Genomic DNA, 17,522 nt, shown 5'->3' with positions numbered 1-17,522 from the left:
CCCCCCCCCCCCCGAGCCTGCGATATCCTTCGCAGCCCGTGCCCTGCACACCGGATTTGCGCATCCTTCCGTTTCCACCGCAAGGAGCAGCACCACCACCCCCCACCCCCCTCCCCCCGGCGGCTCTGCCCTCCCCCCACCTGCGAGCCCGCCCGGGGCCGCGGGGGTCGCTCCCGCTGGCGCCGGTGGCGGGGGCTGCTGCGGCGGGGGGGCTGCGGGCGGCGCGGCCTTGCGGAGCGCGGCGGAGCCAATCGCCGCCGCCGGGGGCGGAGCTGGAGCCGCAGCGAGCGGTGCCCGGCGCCTTCCCGGCACAGCCGGCCTGGGCGGCGGGAGCAGCCGGGCGGGGGGCGCCGCGCTCGCAGCCCCGGCCCTGCGCCTTCCCCGGCGGCATCGCTGGAGCGGCCCCGCTGGCCGCCGCGCCGCAGCCCGGCCGGTGGCACCAAGGTACCGGCGCGTCCCCGCCCGCCCGCGCGTTGCTTGTTGCTGGGATCTGTTGGTGAGAGTTGGAGGAAAGTTTGCCGGGAAATCGGAGCTGTTTAATTACGGCGTTTGCGGGAGAGCGGTGGGAGGTGATCCGTTGCGCTTGCTGGCATCAGTTGCCAGGTGCAGCCAGGCTGCCGGAGCGGTTTGGGTAACGCAGGCGCTGCCGCGGAGGGGGAGCTGGGGTCGGGGGTCCCACCCGGCGCCTGTGCCCGCCTGGACCCGCGGCGGTGCTCCGGGGTCACCCGCGGCGGCTGTGCGAGGGCTCCGGCCCCGCGCCGGGCGGGCGGTGCGCTCCTGGCGGAGTTTCGCTGAGCGCTGCATCCACCTGTGAGCCGGGCAGGCCTGGCGGTGCGGGCAGCCCCTCGCAGCTCAGGGTGCTTTTACTGAAAGGCCTGGGCACAGGCGGCTCCACAGCAGCGTGGGAACGGGAGCTGCTGTGGGATGGGGCACGGCTGTCTGCAGATGCAGGAGGACGAGCCCATTCTCTCTGTTTAGGAAGTTTGGAGAACTTCCCAAGTCAGCACCGCTTGGAGACCAAAAGCAGGTTTCCAGGGAGGCAGCGAGCACTTGGGGCTGCCATCCCTGGGGACACCCCTGGCCCGACTGGCCGCAGCAGCTGGCCTGCACGGCTGCTTCCTGGCTGGCCAAGGGGGATCAGTTTGTGGTCTCCGTGGGGCTGGCAGACCCCCTGTGTTGTGACGGAGTTGCCCATGGGTCTGAGAGCCTAAGCAAAAGGGGTCTTCATGCAGCATGACCGAGGTGACTGCTGTTTTGGGCTGCATGAAAGATCTCTGGTAACTGATCCCTGAGCAGGCGATCTGTATGCGTTGATTAGTGATACCACACCTGGGCAGTGCTCCTTCAGTTCCTGATGCCAAACGTGCTCCCACTGCAGCCCTTTGGGCAGCCACAAGCTCCTTTTGCCCTCCTCTGACGTTGAAGTGACCTTCGCGTTCAGCTGGGCGAAGAACAAGGTTTGCAACACGTTGAGGAGGCAGTTCAAAATCACCAGTTTGCATTTTCTGAGTGAGATTGTGCTGTTGGTTCTCGCATGAGCACGTGCAATCTCTCTGCAAAACACAAACAACTGGCCCTGGAATGGAAGGGGTGAGCCTGGGGGAGCAGGGGGCTGCTGCTGGAGAGGGGCAGGGGGACACTGGGCAGAGGGGTTTCAGCTCTGGGGCCCTCATCATTCCCCAGGAAAGGGACAGTGACTTGGAGCATCTCCTGCTACTTCTCCTTGCGCTGTGCTGTGAGGCGGGGAATGGCAGGGACTCGACAAACAATTTTGTAAGAGGTATTTTTGATAAAGGTTCTAGACAGTGACTCATCTGCTGTAGGAAAGGACAGGAGGGAGGGGCAGCACAGGAGCTTTCTAGAGTAAAAATGGGTCTTTCCCCCTGATTTTATCAAGGGCAGGAGTGCAGGAATCCTTTACTACTCCCAGAGCAGTGTGGACCTGTCGATTATAAGCCTCCTAAATCCCAGTGCCCCTGCACCTGCTCTGGCACCTCCTGCATCCCTTTCCCTAGGGAGGATCCTGCCTTCTGGCCACATCCTGGGATGGGACTGTTCCAAAATTCAGATTGATTTCCACCCCTCCCAACTGATTTTATCTGATTATTCTTAGTCCCTTCCAAGTCACTACAAATAATGAATCCTTGCCCATACATTGCAGTCCACATCGCATTTCTGTGTGTACCTGGCTGGTTCGTGTGTGCAGGTTTCAGAAGTCACTTCTCTTGGCTTTGAATTGTGCTGTCTTAACTTTCCTCCCGCATCCAGCCTTCCTCCCTCAGGCTTTTCTGCCCTCTCCTGTGCTGAAAAGCCCAGAGGAGGTGGACTGCTGCTGCGTTTCCACTTTACCAGGTGTGCTATAGAGCACGTACTGCACCCCTGACAGGCCTCCCTAGCTATTCACAGCATTGCTGATGAGCCCTTCTTGAAAAGGCGTTGTCTGTGTATGGACATGTTTTGCTGATATTTGCCTGAATCTGGTTTATTTGCTGCTTCCAGTTTGCAAAAGAATTAGGGCAGCCAGTTGATCCTTGCTGACTTAGCACCTTGCTCCCAGTGAGCAGCCCAGCTTTCTCTCTCCTGGGGGATTTATGGCTCGCTGTGTGGCACTGCACCACCAAGCTCCCCCCTGTCATGCCCAGAGACCTGCCTGGGAATGCTGATGGCCAGTCTGGTCCAGCTATGGATTTATCATCCCTCCGTGCAGGGGTTTTGCTGTTGGGGGGAGGAAAAATCTCCAGTCCCACCAACAAACAGCCCTGATCCCCCACGTCAGTGATCAGATGCAGACACCAACAGTGGGGATATTTTGAGGATTATTCCTTTGCAAGAAGTGACTTTTCACCAAAAGTCAATATCTTTTTCAGACCCGCGAGTCTCTAATCAGACCCTTTTTCATTGCAAGGTGCTCTTCAGGGTTGGGAGGGCTCCCAGAAGTCCCTCCAAAATCACTGTAGGGTCTGAGACGATCCCGGCAAGGCTGGGGCTCCTGGGGCTGCTCCTGGCACCGGGCACTGTCAGATCTGGGTGTCTCGCTTTATCTGGGCTAAGCTCCCAAGGAAGGAGGTGCGACTGGAGATCCAGAACTGGTTTGAGAGATCAGAACTGGGCCAATTTCTAGGCCAAAACGGGGCTGCTGATGTTCCTCAGAGTGGATTTGAGTATGGAAACCGATGAAGGTCAAGGCTTCCACCTCCCTCTGTTGCACAGGTGCCTTCTCTGGCTGAAGGTGGAGGGGGTCGCCTCCCTGACAGCTGCCAGGCTGGTAGCAGGACATACGGAAGTTCTGTTATTCCTTACAAAGTGTGAAAAACACCCCTTGCTGAAAAGTACTGGAGCTGCGCAGTGCAGATGGGGCTGCCCTCAGGAACAGCAGCAGCTTCAGGGAATGAGGAGGAAGGCTTTCCTCCATGCCATGCCACCCTCTCTTCTGCAGAGAGCGTGTACTGTGTTTGCATCCCCTGAAGGAAGGTTTTACAGAGCCAGGCTTTGCTGTGTCGGTTCTGCAGCTGTGACCTTCGGGCAGCTTGTAGATGAGGCTGGGTGGGCGCTGGCTTAATGGGATGGTGCGTCTTTGTCCCTTTGTTTCAGTTCTGCAGTTTCTTGGTCACCACACTCAGTGTGCCCTGCCCTGCAGGGAAGGATGTGCCAAACGCCCCTTTCCAGACTTACTGGCGTGGTGGAGAGGCCAGCCCAGGCAATGCACAGGTCATGGGGCACCCGTGCCACCGTGGGCTGCCGAAGGCTCCTTGTACTCCAGACATAGCAGAGACCGATGCCCAAGTGGCATCCTGCTCCTTTCTGCAACATACTCGAGCAATTCGGTTAAGCCGGTGTTTCTCTATATGCATGTACGTGGGTAAGTTTAAAAAGTCGAGAGGAATTAAATACTTATTTTCTGGGCAGTAGCTTTTGTGGGAGCTGTGTATAGGAAACCAGAGGGGTTTCCAGGGTCTCTCATGCTCTGCTGTCTGCTCAGCCTGGCTCTTGGACAAGAGCATTTGGGTCTTTGTGTTTTTGGTCACCTTGCAAGAGACACAGGCAGTGATTTCTGTTCTCCCTGCCTTTGCACCTTGTTCTGCTGACAGCTGCATTTCTCCTCAGCTCAGAAGTGTGAATGCTTCTACCTGCCACCACCTTCTGCTCCTGCAGAGCAAGACGTGGCATTTTGCAGGGGACAGGGAGGGGGTAGCCATGCCACCCGCTTCTTCATTTATTGATTAGAAAGGAATAAAGTTGCAGAGAGATCAGATTTTGAGAAAGACCCAGAGTTCCAAAATGCTCCCTGAGGATAGATCCCTAATTGCTCTCTGATTGCATTAGAGTTTAATTTGTTGTTGTTTTTACTGTAATGTTCCCGTTTTTCTTGACAGTTTGCTTTGTTCCATTAACTAGAAATGGCTGGAGATGAATATTCTCAATATTAAAACTTGCCTGTTGTGTAATGCTTGACAGCTGTTAGGCCTTTAACGTGCTGGTGGGGGATGCTGGTGGCCCACCCTGCCCGGCTCCCTGTGCAGGGGGAATTCATGTGTGTGCTTGGCATTCACCCCATGATGATGTTTTGCCCCTATGTACAAGGTTTGGTTCTGGGAGTTTTTGCTGGAATGTGCAGATCTGGTGGCACCAAGTCGAGGGTCTTTTGGCCTGTGGGTGCAGTATGGTTGGTCCCCCCCACTGGGCAGCATTGCTGCAGGTGCTCATTCAGGTGGTCACCAGGCGTGCAGCACTGCAGGGCACCTGGGCAGATGGGGCAGCTCGCAGGGCATTGCCCTTGTGCCGAGTGGAGGGTGGGATGCGGCAAGAGGGGAGGGGGCTTGCACCAGTTGCGAGGGGCTTGCTCTGGAGCTGGATGTCGCTTTTGGAGGGAGGTGGTGGGTGGTGAGGACTGCTGTGGGGGGAGCACTGTGTCCCCGCTGGGGACCTGTGCCAGCTCCAGCCCCGGTGCCCCTTGGCATCTGTGGGATGAGAGGGAAAGGGGAAGGTGAGTGGTGGTTGCTGCCTTCCTTCCAGGGCACGACGAAAGCTGAGCTGAGCTCACACCAGTGGCTCGTGCAGCAGCACTTCAAAGGGCTCATTTAATGCATTTCTCCAGAGCACGGAGGGGGAGCAGGTCTGGAAATACAACCACAAAGCTTCAAAAAGGGCTTTCAGGAGCTTCATTTGGAAAGTGATAGGGGGGAAGAATGTTGCTCCTCTTAATTCCAAAGCAGAAATACGTTTATTTTGTCTTGTTAAAGGGGAAATGGTGTAGAAGATGTAGTTAAGCTTGGACCTGCTTCTTGCCAATAGATATTTGTTGGTGAAACAAATTCTGAAGGCAGGAGAGTATAAATCAATCTTTCCAGTATGTCAGCCTCTGCAGTAGAGGCCTTAGAGGTGTCACCTGTGTCCCCCATTGATTGACTTGCTTATATATTACATACATGTTACCTGTGTGTCACATAGAGTACCTGAAAAAGGCCCTGACTGCCCATGAGCTGGATGTGACGGAGCTGCATGTGCGCTCTCAGAACACAGTAGCAACACTAGGAGATGCAAGGAACTGCGCTGTGAACTTAAAACCGCTCCTAAATTTGATCCAGCTGCTTAAAAACGGTGGGTGGACTTGGTGGCAAAGTGAGACATTGGTATTTAAAGCTTTCTTAGAGGATACAGCCACAGACATGACACCCAGCAGCTAGCTCTGGCTATGAGGCACGCACTGCTTTCAAAATTACGTAAAGAAAATGGGAAAAGCTCTGAGCACTGGATCTACAGCACCCAGAGCAGCTTGTCAGAAGCCCCAGGAACAGGATGCAAGTGAACACCCACTGCTTTTTAAACCACAAATTAATCGGTTAAAGCCCCTGTTGCATGGGATGCTGTGCAAGCTCCTTTGTTATTGGATGTGTAATAAGCACGTGTGAGCTGATGGTATTAGTAAGAAGCAGAAACTTGCACGGCCAAGGCGTTCAGGCTGGCATAGACCCTGGGCTTCCATCCGGATTGCAGCATGGAGGTGCTGCCCGCCGTGCCCATACCTCGAAGTGCTCTGGGGTCTGTGGCTGCACCCACGTGCTCTTGGTGAAGAAGCGTGGAGAACGGATGGGTTAGCGGGGTTTTTCCTTCCCACCATGCAAAAAACCAAGCTGAAATGTTCGTGGGTGGGGCACGTTAGCCGGCCCCGTGGGCTCTGTGGCTGTGTCCTGCGGTGGCTGTGGGTCTGGCATGGCTCGCAGCCTGGGCTGCTCCGGTGGCCACACCAAGTGGTGGCAGGGGGCTGGGGCCGCACTGGGGTCACAGACTGCGCCTGGTGCTGGCTGGTGGTGCCTGTGTTCCTGTGGTCAGAGCTGGGCTGAACCCGGGAGAATTTCAGCTGCTGGCAGCCGTAACCATGTGTCACGGGAGGCTGGTGCTCCCCACATCCATGCTTACTGCCTCTGTGAGCTCTGCAGAGCCGGGGCTTCGGTGGCAGCACGTGGCAGAGAGCTGGAGTTTAGCTTGACTTAAAATGAAAACTAATTAATCATTTCTGTGTTTTCTGTCCTACAGTGTCACTGGTGAAAGCATCAGGATGATAACTGTGGATCCAACTGTTCATTTGAAAATATTAAGTGTTGCACAAGTTTATGACAATGTTATTTCCTGTTGCCAGAGATGCTTCATGATACTACTAATTGTAGCAATATTAATCTGTCTAATGTTCAAGCACGTGGCTGTGGTTTGCAGGAGTCTGGCAGGGACAGGAGCCACACGGAGTGTGGGAACCTGTTATTTTTCTCTCTTTAATTGTCAGATGTTTTTACTGCAATTTCAGTGTGCTGGGCTGCAGCTCCTGTGCATTGCAGTGCTGCCCATGCCCGGGCCCTGGCTGCTCCCGGCGCAGGCAGGGGGCTCACGGGGGATGCCTGGCACGTGGTGATGGGATGTGCTTGGATGGGGTGTGAGGACAGAGGCGTGCGAGGAGCTGATTCATAGTGCACTGCTCTGATGCTGGGCAAGAAATGACATTGCAAAGCAGGATGGAACTGAGTTCTGGGTGCCATCTACAGTTATCTTCACTAATTCATATTTATGAAAGTCTTCAGGAGTTTCACAGTCTCTTTCTGCAATGCAGGCTGGTTTGTATTCCAGGCTTTTTCCAATTACCAAGCTCTGTTACTGTTTCAGAGTGAGCTCTGTTGCTGTTTGTGCTGGGAGGTCATGGGACTGTTTTGTGTCATGGTTGCCAGTGATGCAGATCATGGTGAACCCCATTACATTCAGTTTTCTCAGGAGTAAGGCGTGTTTTAACGAGCCTTCTGTTCTCATCTGGCTCTGATTGTACCAGGTGATGCTTTGCTTTGGGAATTTGGTGTTACCTGATGGATGCTTTCCTGTTTCGCAGAAATCCTTTACTGCCAGGTCTTGACCTCTTTGCTTCTGGTAGGTGGTATAGCTGAGATGTCTCTTCAGTTTGCTTTTCTGGAGAAGTCTGCACCATTTTAGAAGTTTTGGGTCTGTGTGTGCGTACTTATAAAGGTATTTTCATGGCTCTACCAAAGCACAGGGATTTTTTCTTGTTTTGCAGAACATACAGAAAGCATTTTTCAGCCTTATTTCCTCTTTAGCCAGAAAAGGAAGGCTGATGGCCATGACTGAAGGCTAACTTAGAAACCCCAGTTTGAAAACCGATGTTGTATGAAACACATTACCTTGTTTTAATGCCTTTCTGTTCCTTCTTGCTACCACAGGGGATGCCTGATAAATACTGTAGGAACAGGAGTCCCCAGACTATGCAGAGAGAGGGAGACCTTTCCAAACCCTGGCAACAGAGCCAGTCTCCAAAAGGAGCAGCTGGGGCCCAGCCTGGAGTGTGCCGACTCCGGCCCTTCTGCAACAGCAGTTTAATTTCTCACTGATGAAATAGAATAATTTGCATTTCTGGAGACCCTTTCACATGTGGAGCAGGAGCACTACAGCGGGCATTGATAAACCATTTCTCATTGCTTGTCTGTTGGTAAGGGACAGAATAGTGCTGTGGATTTTTTTCTAGAGGGGAAAATGAAGCATGAATTATCCAAGTGGCTTGCTGCTGAAATGCTCCCAAATATAAGGCAGGTCTGAGATAAAAGTCCAGCATGCTGCTGCTCTGTGTGGATGAGCCTGGGAGATGCCTCTTAGAAGAGAACAAATGCAAACCAAAAAAGGGTTGTGTTTTTTCTTTTTTAAATCAAAGATAGGCAAAGAAAAAGAAAAGACTGTAGGAGACATGTAAATGTTTTATGTTTTACTTAAGATAAAGCTCCTTGTTGGTTGCTGTTGCACACAAAGCTAATTGACAGATGACATGATAGTATGAAGAAGTTTAGTGAAATCTGCTGATACCCTTTAAAGGATGTGGAATTTGGATGTGCAATTAAATTAGGCCAGGGGTTTAGCTGCTCCCTGCTAACTTAGGGGACTTAGATAGAAAGCATTTGCATTCCTGGTGTCTTGTTTCTAAATCATTTCATTGATTACAAAAAGCCCTGCTATGGCAGGGGAGCTGTAGCTGAAGGGAACAGAGTCCATCAATCATGACAAGTAGGGAGGGTTCCTGGCCAGCGCTGCTTGGCTGCCGCGGGAAGACCTGGGCTCCTATAAATCCTCACTGGGTGGCTCTTGGCGAGGCAGCTCTGGCTGGCAAATACTCTATGTGTGGAGGGAAAGGAGCTCAGCCTCGGATGACAGTGAGGATAACCAGCAACATCTCTGCTTCTGCTGTCGCTAACTTTGTTAACCTTTGCTGGGCAGGGAGCTTTTAATGCTGTCGGCTAGCAAGCAGTGACACATTAAACTGATTTGGGGTTAGTGTTGTTAGGGCTGAAGCTGGTTTTGGTAAGAGATGCTTTAGCTTAGCTAGTTAGGCCAGCATGCAGGCTTTTATCAAGGAATGCAGTATTAAAATAATCCTCCATTAGCAATGGGTAAATTTGTTCTCTGAAGGCTTCTTCTAAGCTTGTTGCCACCTTACTTGGCTTTGCCTCTTGGGTTTCTGAGCTGAAGCTGATGGGGAATGACAAGCCCTGATTATGCAAAGTACCAGAGGCTACGAGCTGCAGGCACGGGATTCAGCTTGCCTCGCTTCCTACTGTTTTGTACATTATTAGGGAGCCACAGGAAAAAGTAGGTCCTGCTTATCCAAAAATAAACGTGGCATCCTGATTGTAATTGCAGAGAAAGGCTGCGCAGGAGCTGCTCGTCGGCTTCTCCCCCTGCAGCGGCTTGTGCTGCAGCGCAGCCCTGGCACCGGCCCGCGGACAGGGACTGGGGCATGGCAGCAGCACCCCCCTGACTTGCAGGGTGCCCGCGGCGTGAACTGCACTCCGCGGAGGCTCCGAGACTATTTATGCATCTTTTTGTGAGAAGCCACTGTTCCCATGGCAACCACAAGCATCACATGGTAGCCCTGGCGCTGCAGCATGTTAGCCGCAAGGTGCCTTGCTGCACCCCATGCTCCCGGCCCTGCGACGCCCTGACGCCTCGCGGGGTCCCTGGGGGGTGTGGGTCCTCAGAGGGGCTGGGGGAGCATGGTGCTTGTGGCTGGGCACCATGAGAGCTGCCAGAATTGCATCCCTGGGTGGCAGGGGTGGGAAGAAGTGCGGAGCAGGGAGCGGTGGGAGGATTTAAAAGGGGAGGCGAGCAGGAGGGAAAGGAGCGGGTGCCAGGGCTTCATGCCAGGCTGTGTTGGAGGGGTGGGGGGTTGGCCAGGGCTTAGTTGAGGGGAATCTGTTGCTGCAGGGAGGCACCAGTGGCAGAGATGTCCCAGGCCAGGGTTCCTCGTTTCTTAGCTATCCCAGTTCTCCGCATCCCCATACAAGTGAGTCCCTCCCCTCTGTCATCTGACTACATCAACTTCTATGTCTCAGTATAGCCTCCGTGGAAGCCTTCATGGGTTTTAACTCCTTCTTTCAGGAGGTTTCTGGGCTGTCCCTGCTGCTAAGCAGCCAAGCTGTGCCACCCAGCCTTGCTGGAGCGAGTGCCAGAGCCCTATCCTTGAAGTGTACAGGATGCAGAATCGATGCCCTGAGGCACAAAATGTGATTGCTTTTTGTTCAATTCCTACAAACTTTATTAAAGCTGTCACAATATATCAACTTCCTCTTAAAAATGTATTTTTATTCAAGTCAGCACATGTTTGCAATTAAATCCTGCCACACGATGTAGTGTGAATAGTTAGAACAATTCATGTGTGTAACCCAGTACACTCATTTGTAGGGAAGGAATGGTGCCACTCTCAGAACTGTGGTGTAGCTCCCTTTAAACCTGGCAGCATCCTTTTTTCATCATCCCCCAAGGCAATTTGCAGCATGAGGGTTTGCTCTCTGCTGCTCGCACAGGTCTTTCCTTTGCTCTCTAAATCTACCCACCTGTAACTTCCTCGGCTTGCCCTTTGTTCCCACCTCAGACAGTCAGTCAGTCAAAAAGGCACCAGCTGCGTTTTAGTGCCATGCGTGAGCTTGCACGTCTGTCACTCCCGTGCCAAGTGGGTGCCATGCCGTGTGGCGTGGTGCTGGCTGGGGGATGCAGAACACCGGGTGCACCCGCAGCCTTGGCCTTGCTGCTTTTCTGCCTGGGAGGCATCATCTGCATTTTGTGGCTTTGCTCTGGCCGGAGGGCACTTTTTCCTGAATGCTCATCAGTTTTTTTTATGCTATTTGGTTCTGCTATTTCTAAATGGCACCTGGGTAGCACCTGTGATAAGGTGAGGAGGTGGGAACATCTGGTAGCTTTCCCCACCCTGCTCATGAGTCTCAGGGGAATTTGGTGAGACATTGCTGGTGGGATCCTGCGCTTGCAGCTGAATCCTGTGCGGAGGAGCGTGCAGCCGGTCTCTCTCTGTGTGCCTGCACTCTTCGTCCTGTGTGGTGTTCCTCGCTCTCTGCGGCGGCGACAGCCACCAGCACGGGTATTCTCCTCTCCACAACGTGGGTGCTGCCAGGCTACCTTCAAAAACATCGTCTCCTCCACTGAGAGGACACTGTTGCTGTCCGAGTGTCCCTTAGTCCTGGCAAACATCAAGAAGGATCCCAAGGAAGGAGCAGTTTGGCTGCTTACGCTGGGGGAGGCAGTGCGCAGTTGTGTGTTCGGGATGCTTAGCTTAAGACTGGTCGGCACTGATGCTCCGTCTCCTCCGTGTTGCTCTCTTCAGCCTCTCCTCTGTGTTTTGACACATGCAGTGGCCACGTGCAGGGTTCTCTCCTGCTCCCCAGCTCGTGCCACACACAATCTTGTTCTGATTTTCAAGGCTCCAATAAAGTGTGTCAAAATGCATCAGAGGCTGAATGCAGAAGGGAAGCAAACTGACTCGAGAGAGGATTTCAGGAGCGGAGGGAGCAGGGAGATGACAGATAACCCCCAAACCAAACAAAAAACACAGGGAAGACAATGTGTGGCAGAGGTGGCAGATGTGCAGCACAGCTGGATGGACACGGAGAATTTTTGGTTTGGCAGGAGAACAGGAGAAACTGAAAATAGCATGCACGGCTTGTAGTGAGGCCTTTGTGGGTAGGGATGCTGCCACCATCACCATTGGGATGCAGGATTGCCAGGCTCTGTCACATCACTTGCTGGTGCGGGCCCCATCCTGCTTCCGCCGGGGCTGTGAAAGGAGAGCAAGCAAATCCAGGTGCTGGTACAGGCAGGGGCTGCAGACCCCGCAGCTGCATATTTGCCCTCTTGCACTAGGCTCGGGGTGGGCTGCACAGGGTCCCACCATTGCTGCGTGACATCCCGCCGTGTCTGCTGCCTGATGCTCTTCCCTGGGGAAAGCTGGCAGTGCCGCGCTGCTCTGATGTGCTGCCCCGGCCCCTGCCTCTTTCTCTCGGTAGCCAGTGGTGCTCTCTGTGGTGGGATGCTGCTGTGGTCTCCGGCGCCCAGAGTGCTCCTTTCTCAAGGCAATAAATGCAGGAGGAGAATTGCACTTGTGGAACAGGCTCAACCATCCATCATGCTGATAGTGGTGGGAAATGAGGCACTTCAAAAGGCAGTATTTTGCATGTCTTCAGATGCCTTGTTGTAAGTGCAGTGACAGAGTTGCTGAAAGCACATTAATTATTAGTAAAGACTTTTTTTCCTTTTTATTGCAAGACTAAACAACAGAAGAAACCAGGAAGTGTTACACAAGGTGTTGATCCATGAGAGAGTGACAGCAGCAAAAGGCACAAATAATAGATAACATGAAAATCGGGACATTTGGGTTTTGGATCGTTTGCATTTGGCATTTATGCACATGCTCAGTTGCCGTTTCTCTAGTGCTCCAATACGGAGGTTTCAGAAGCTGTTAATTCTGGGAAAGGTGATTAAGGCCCTTGAGAGTAAATTGGATAAGGGGCCACAATTATTTTTTTTTCCACTTGACTGGGAGAAACAGAGTTGCTGAATTCCGTGCTTTATCATATAGTGCTCTTTGTCCTTGGTTGTACAGTAAGGGAAATGAACCGGTGCAGAAATTCCTGGTGCAGTGCAACAAGCACGTGGTTGAATGATCACCCACGCGGGGCAGCTCTGGCATAGGGTGAAGCATGCTGGCATGTGCCCAGCACCACGGGTGGGCCAGACCGAGGGGCTGATGCGTCCCAAGCTCTCAGATACCTGCTGGTTAAATGACGGTGCAAAGCCAGTCTTCTTTCATCAGCTGATGGTCTCGGTGTGGCCTCTCCGGGTGGATTTTCCCCGGTGTGGTTGCAGGCAGGGGTGTGGGTCCGAGCTGTGTCGGGGAGAGCAGCCCTGAGCAGAGGGTAGCTGGGGGGATGCTCCCCTAAACCCGGTGGCAGTGTTTGGGCGTGGGCTAGGGGGAAAATCTGGCACTGAGAAACAGTGATTTAAAAAAAAATAAAAATTTAAAAAGTTCAATTGGAAAGGCAGAAGTACAGCTGGAAGCAACCAGAGGGAGGCAGAGCCAGCAGAGAGGGTGGGAAGCGGTTGCCTTCCCGCTGGCACTGGGTGCTCTCGGCGGAGCGTGGTGAGGCAGTGCCCGCAGCAGGGCGGGGGTCGCCTCTCCTGCTCGGTCCGGATGGTGTCCACAGGTCACTGCTGCCTCCTGCTCAGAGTCCTCTGGGTCTGCAGGGTCTCAGCCGGGTGAGGGCAGGGTTGGGGTGTGGGTCTGTGGTTGCAGCAGCTGAGTCTGCAGCTTCTGGGATGTCTGCCTGTAACTTTTGTCCCTGTACCTGAGACGTGTTGTAAAGTTTAGACAACGGTTACCCAGGGACTTGGCTGTAATCTCAGATTTAGATCCTTCATTTGCTGCCTCCACTTAACATGTCCCCTCCTGAGCAGTTGCTGTAGGTGCCACGGGATCCGCCAGCAGCAGCGCAGGAAGAGAATTTGGAGAAGCTGCGAGGTACCTGCTTCCGACAGCGGGCTGGCCAGGCGAGCGGTGGTGCTGTGTTTGCTGGCCAGGCGAGCGGTGGTGCTGTGTTTGCTGGCCAGGCGAGCGGTGGTGCTGTGTTTGCTGGCCAGGCGAGCGGTGGTGCTGTGTTTGCTGGCCAGGCGAGCGGTGGTGCTGCGTTTTCAAACTCCCTACCCCGAAGCGGTATGAAGTCATCTGCAGCTTCTTGGGGTTTTCATGGGTTTCTGCTTATTGTTGAAATACAGAAATGATTGGCAGTGAACAACAGCAAGGGTGGTCTGTGAAGTGATATAAAAGGCAAAACTCAGAATTAGAAAACCTCTGTCTTGTTCCTCTTTGTTGTGTACTCTGGAACTTTTGCTACCAGTCGTGAATTTCCCATTACTGAAAGAACTTATTTTCCTATTCACTGAGCTCATCGCTCAAAAAAAGGGGGCGATGAACGTGATAACAGGGAGTATACAACAATAAAAATAGAAGCAGTTTGCTGGGGGAAGATTGCCAGAAAGGAGACTGCAACAGTATTTGTCAGAAGCATGGTGGGGAAGCATTTGCTAGCAGTGACTGCAGATTGTGCTTCTGCTCCTGCCTTGCGAATGAGGACCCCCAGGGCTGTTACAGCAGCAAAAGGCTGCTGCGACTGGGAGCCACCCAGCTGGCACTTTAGACCGAACTGAGGTCCTGTAGCACTTCTGGTGTCCTGGCTGGGTCTGGATTGCAAAAGCACTTACTGCAGGTGTGCTTCCACTGCTCTCCTTTGTAACAGGTATGCATTCAGCGCGTGTCCATGTCTGGTGGGGTTCAGCTGGTGCAAAGCGTATCCTTAAAAAGGAATTTGGCTTTGAATATGTCTCTGATGTCAATATGTGAATTGCTGTCCTCTGAAATTTAATGCAACTTAGTTAGCATCGTTCTAACAGTTGCCAAAAACTGGAGTCAGCCTCATCAAATTGATTTTCATTAAGCTGTTATAGTCACTGAAACTGCTGAGAAGAATCATAGCCATATGGCACAAGGTATTTAAAATGAAGTCTCTTACGACACAGTTTGCCATTCCTGGAGATGCTGAGCTGACATGTGCAGAGGTTACAGGTCTGAGGCAGGGAGGGGGGGCCTCGACACTTGAGTGCCAGCATGACAGGCAATAATAAACCCCTCTGAAAGGAGATAGTGATCCGTGTGCGTGGTGGAGGCCCCCTGCTCATGACCCCACCTGAGGAGCAGGAGATAAAGAGTTTTAGATGTTTAGACCTTGGTGTGCAGACCAAGTGCTTCTGCTCAGCTGAGCGGTTTGAGCTTGGCTGGAAGGCTGCAGTCGCGTGTTCATTCTCAGCCGTCGGCAAGAAAAGCCTCTGAGACCGTTCAGGGCACATGTCCCTCGGTGCTCAGCACCTGCGGGTCTCCCCCAGGTGTCCCGGAGGCACGCGGTGCTTCGCAGCCCTGTACGCGGCAATGGCTGGCGGTGGAGAAAACCCTTCGTCAGAGTAGAATTAAGTGATTAAAAAAAATAGAAATATTAATTGCTTATGAACTCCTTTTATGACATTTGCAGGTGGAAGAAATGAGTAAATCGCTGCTAAGGCTGACCCACAAAACAGTAATGCAGAGTGTAGCTGAGACAAGGCTAACAGGGAGGGCGGGGGAAAGGGAGCTTTTCTGGTGCAGGAGAAAGTGCTGCTTTTAGGTCAGGTACCCACACAAGGCTGTTCTGTTTTTCCCAGGGCTTCGTGCCTGGAGCCTGCCTCTCGCTGCAGAGGGGAGCCCTTGCAGTTCTGCACAGATGCCATCAGCTGGCCACCTGCGGCTGCCTCGCTGCTGACCGCTGTACCAACCCCTTCGTAGGCAGCAGGCAGGCCCCTCGTTTGGTTCTGGCATCATAAACGGGTCTCTGCGCAGATCCCAGGGGAGATACCAGCCCTGGACCTTTCCCATGGTCTACATGCAAGACCAGCCAGTTGCACCCTGGGGACAGTTGCAGAGAGAGAGAGAGAGAGAGACTGCTGTGAAACACATGGCGGGGAGAGATGCGTGTTCGTGTATTCATTTCGCTGAGTATTACCTTGAGGTCCGTTTGATGTACTGCTCTAGCATGTTACCTTAGAAAGGAAAACAGAAAAGTCCAGAAAAAAATGTATTTTAAGAAAAGCAAAGGAACCAGCCCCCAAACGTAAAAGGTTGCAGCAGCCAAATTCAGTCCTCTGGAAGGGACTCGGGAGGAAAGCTATCTGGGGGCTCTCCAGCAGCAGAGAGATAATTAGGAGGCTACTGAGAAGGGGAAGAGGCTTTTGCTCTTCTATTGCATTTATGTGGGACAAGCGAAAGTATGTTTTCTCAAGGCAATAGCTGGTACCTGGGTTTTAACTTGTTCTTAGGCTGTGTAGGTTTTAGTTGCAGCTTTGCAAGGGTGTTTTGTATAAATGGGTGCTGGTAGTGGATTGCTTGTGTGGAAATCTTCCTTGCTAAGGTGAATCTATTATTTTTGTCAAACCTTTCATAATAAATTTTGCCCGAAGCAGTTATTGTTACCAGAGCTTTCTAATCATTTTAAGTAGCCAAGCTTACATATGCTTGAATCCTCTCTACAGTTTAGCCTAATATATTCATGCAGAAGCATGAAGGAGGCTTTGCTTTCATTTGTTCTCCTGTTCTCCCTAATCCGCATCCCTCACTCCTCTGCCTTGCTGTGCTTTTCATCACTATTAAAAAGCAATGCATTCAAAAACAAGCAGTGAAACCCTCTGCCAGGATCCCAGGTATGAGGAGGACACATTTCTGCTCCCTGACAAGAGGCTCTGCTGCCCTGCAAGCTCTAGTGATCCTGGGCTCGCTGTGCTTCCCAGGGGCACGGAGGGCTTTTGGGGACCCACCATCTCCTGTGGCATCGCTGCTCGCTTGTGCATCCAGTGCTTGAAGTCAAGCAAAAAGACCTGGTCCCCGAGCAGCACTTTTCGCCGGCAGTTCAATTGGACTATGGCAACGAGACAACAGTGGGACCCAGGCAACTGCTCAAGGAGGTCAAAGCAGCGTGGTGCCCGGCTGTCCCGCTGCAGAGAGCCGGGTGAAAGCAGCCAAGAAAGAGCTGCTCCTTGCTGAGGTGCTCAAGCGACGGCTGGGCAGAGCAACGTGGTCCTGCCAGTGGGGATGATGCACCCAGTTCTGGGAGTGGGGCAGGAGAATGGGAGCAAAGCAGCTGTTGCCCCGAGCCACAGCTGTGAGTTTGCTGCATGGGTAAACAAAGGGCACGTGGTGAGAGACAGCCCTTCCTTCAGGAGATACGTGTGTTCGAGGAAGAACAGAGTTGGGATCTATTATCAGAACAAGAAGGGCTAAGCTAATACTGAGCAGCTTTTGATTTACTCTGATTTTTGCAATGAGAGTTTATATGGTGAGCGTTGCAAACCGCATGCAAATGAAGGCGATGCTACCTGCCTCTGCCTTGGTTGCTGGATTGAGGTTTAATGAGATTCTTTGGTTTGCCTTGTGTCAGTCTGTTGTGTTTAAGCCAGATTTCTTCCCCCCACTTTATTTTGCCTTTGATGCAATTTTGCAACACATCTTGTACTCTTAAAAGGGTCTTTGGGTGTCTTTGAAAGCTTCTCAATGCAGCGTTTCTGTAGGCAGGATAAATGAAGATTAAACCTAGGCAGACAGCAAAAGAAAACAAGCAGATGTCTTTGCAGAATCAGAGAGCAAGGGCACCGTCAGAGGAGCTCTGAGATCTGTGTCTTTTGTCCATAGACCATGAACACCCAAATAAACCTTTTCCTGGAGCCAGGGTCAGGTCGGTCTCACCAGGACCTCTGTTGTCCACTCAGCTGCTTGTTTTCATAAAACGTGCAGGGTTCTTAATAATTGTGAGGCAGCAATGCATCTAGGGGCAGGGGTCCTCAAACTTTTTAACCAGGGGGCCGGCGCGCGGATGAAGTGGCGAGCAGTCATCTGCGGCTGCTTGGTTTCCCCCCCCAACCCCTGGCGGGGGTGAGGGGGGGGCGGGGGGGGGGTGTCTGTAAATACCAGGGGCCGGATGGAGGACCCTGGGGGTCCGTATCTGGCCTGCGGGCCGTCGTTTGAGGACCTCTGATCTCGGGGTTCGGTGCAACCACCTCCAGCTCAGCAGCTCTTGCTGTGTGGGCTGGCAGACAGGTGTGCACAGAAAGCTTCGTTTGCT

General features: G+C 52.8%; 1 protein-coding gene across 5 annotated transcripts in view; it reads left to right on the top strand.

Annotated features, from left to right (window-relative positions):
• ZMAT4 (zinc finger matrin-type 4) overlaps positions 1-17,522 on the top strand; it is a 165,271-nt gene continuing 147,749 nt past the window's right edge. For 3 of the 5 annotated variants that reach the window (XR_013924641.1, XR_013924642.1, XM_080370576.1), the window contains exon 1: positions 317-444. The gene's annotated coding sequence lies outside the window, so the exon portion shown is untranslated. Of the gene's footprint in view, positions 497-17,522 lie in introns of all 5 variants that reach the window. The other 2 variants (XM_080370578.1, XM_080370575.1) reach the window with 2 other exon arrangements.

This window comes from Falco punctatus, assembly GCF_963210335.1.
Source record: "Falco punctatus genome assembly, chromosome: 20".
In the NCBI taxonomy this organism is placed as follows: domain Eukaryota; kingdom Metazoa; phylum Chordata; class Aves; order Falconiformes; family Falconidae; genus Falco; species Falco punctatus.
This window is presented reverse-complemented; position numbering and strand designations above follow the sequence as displayed.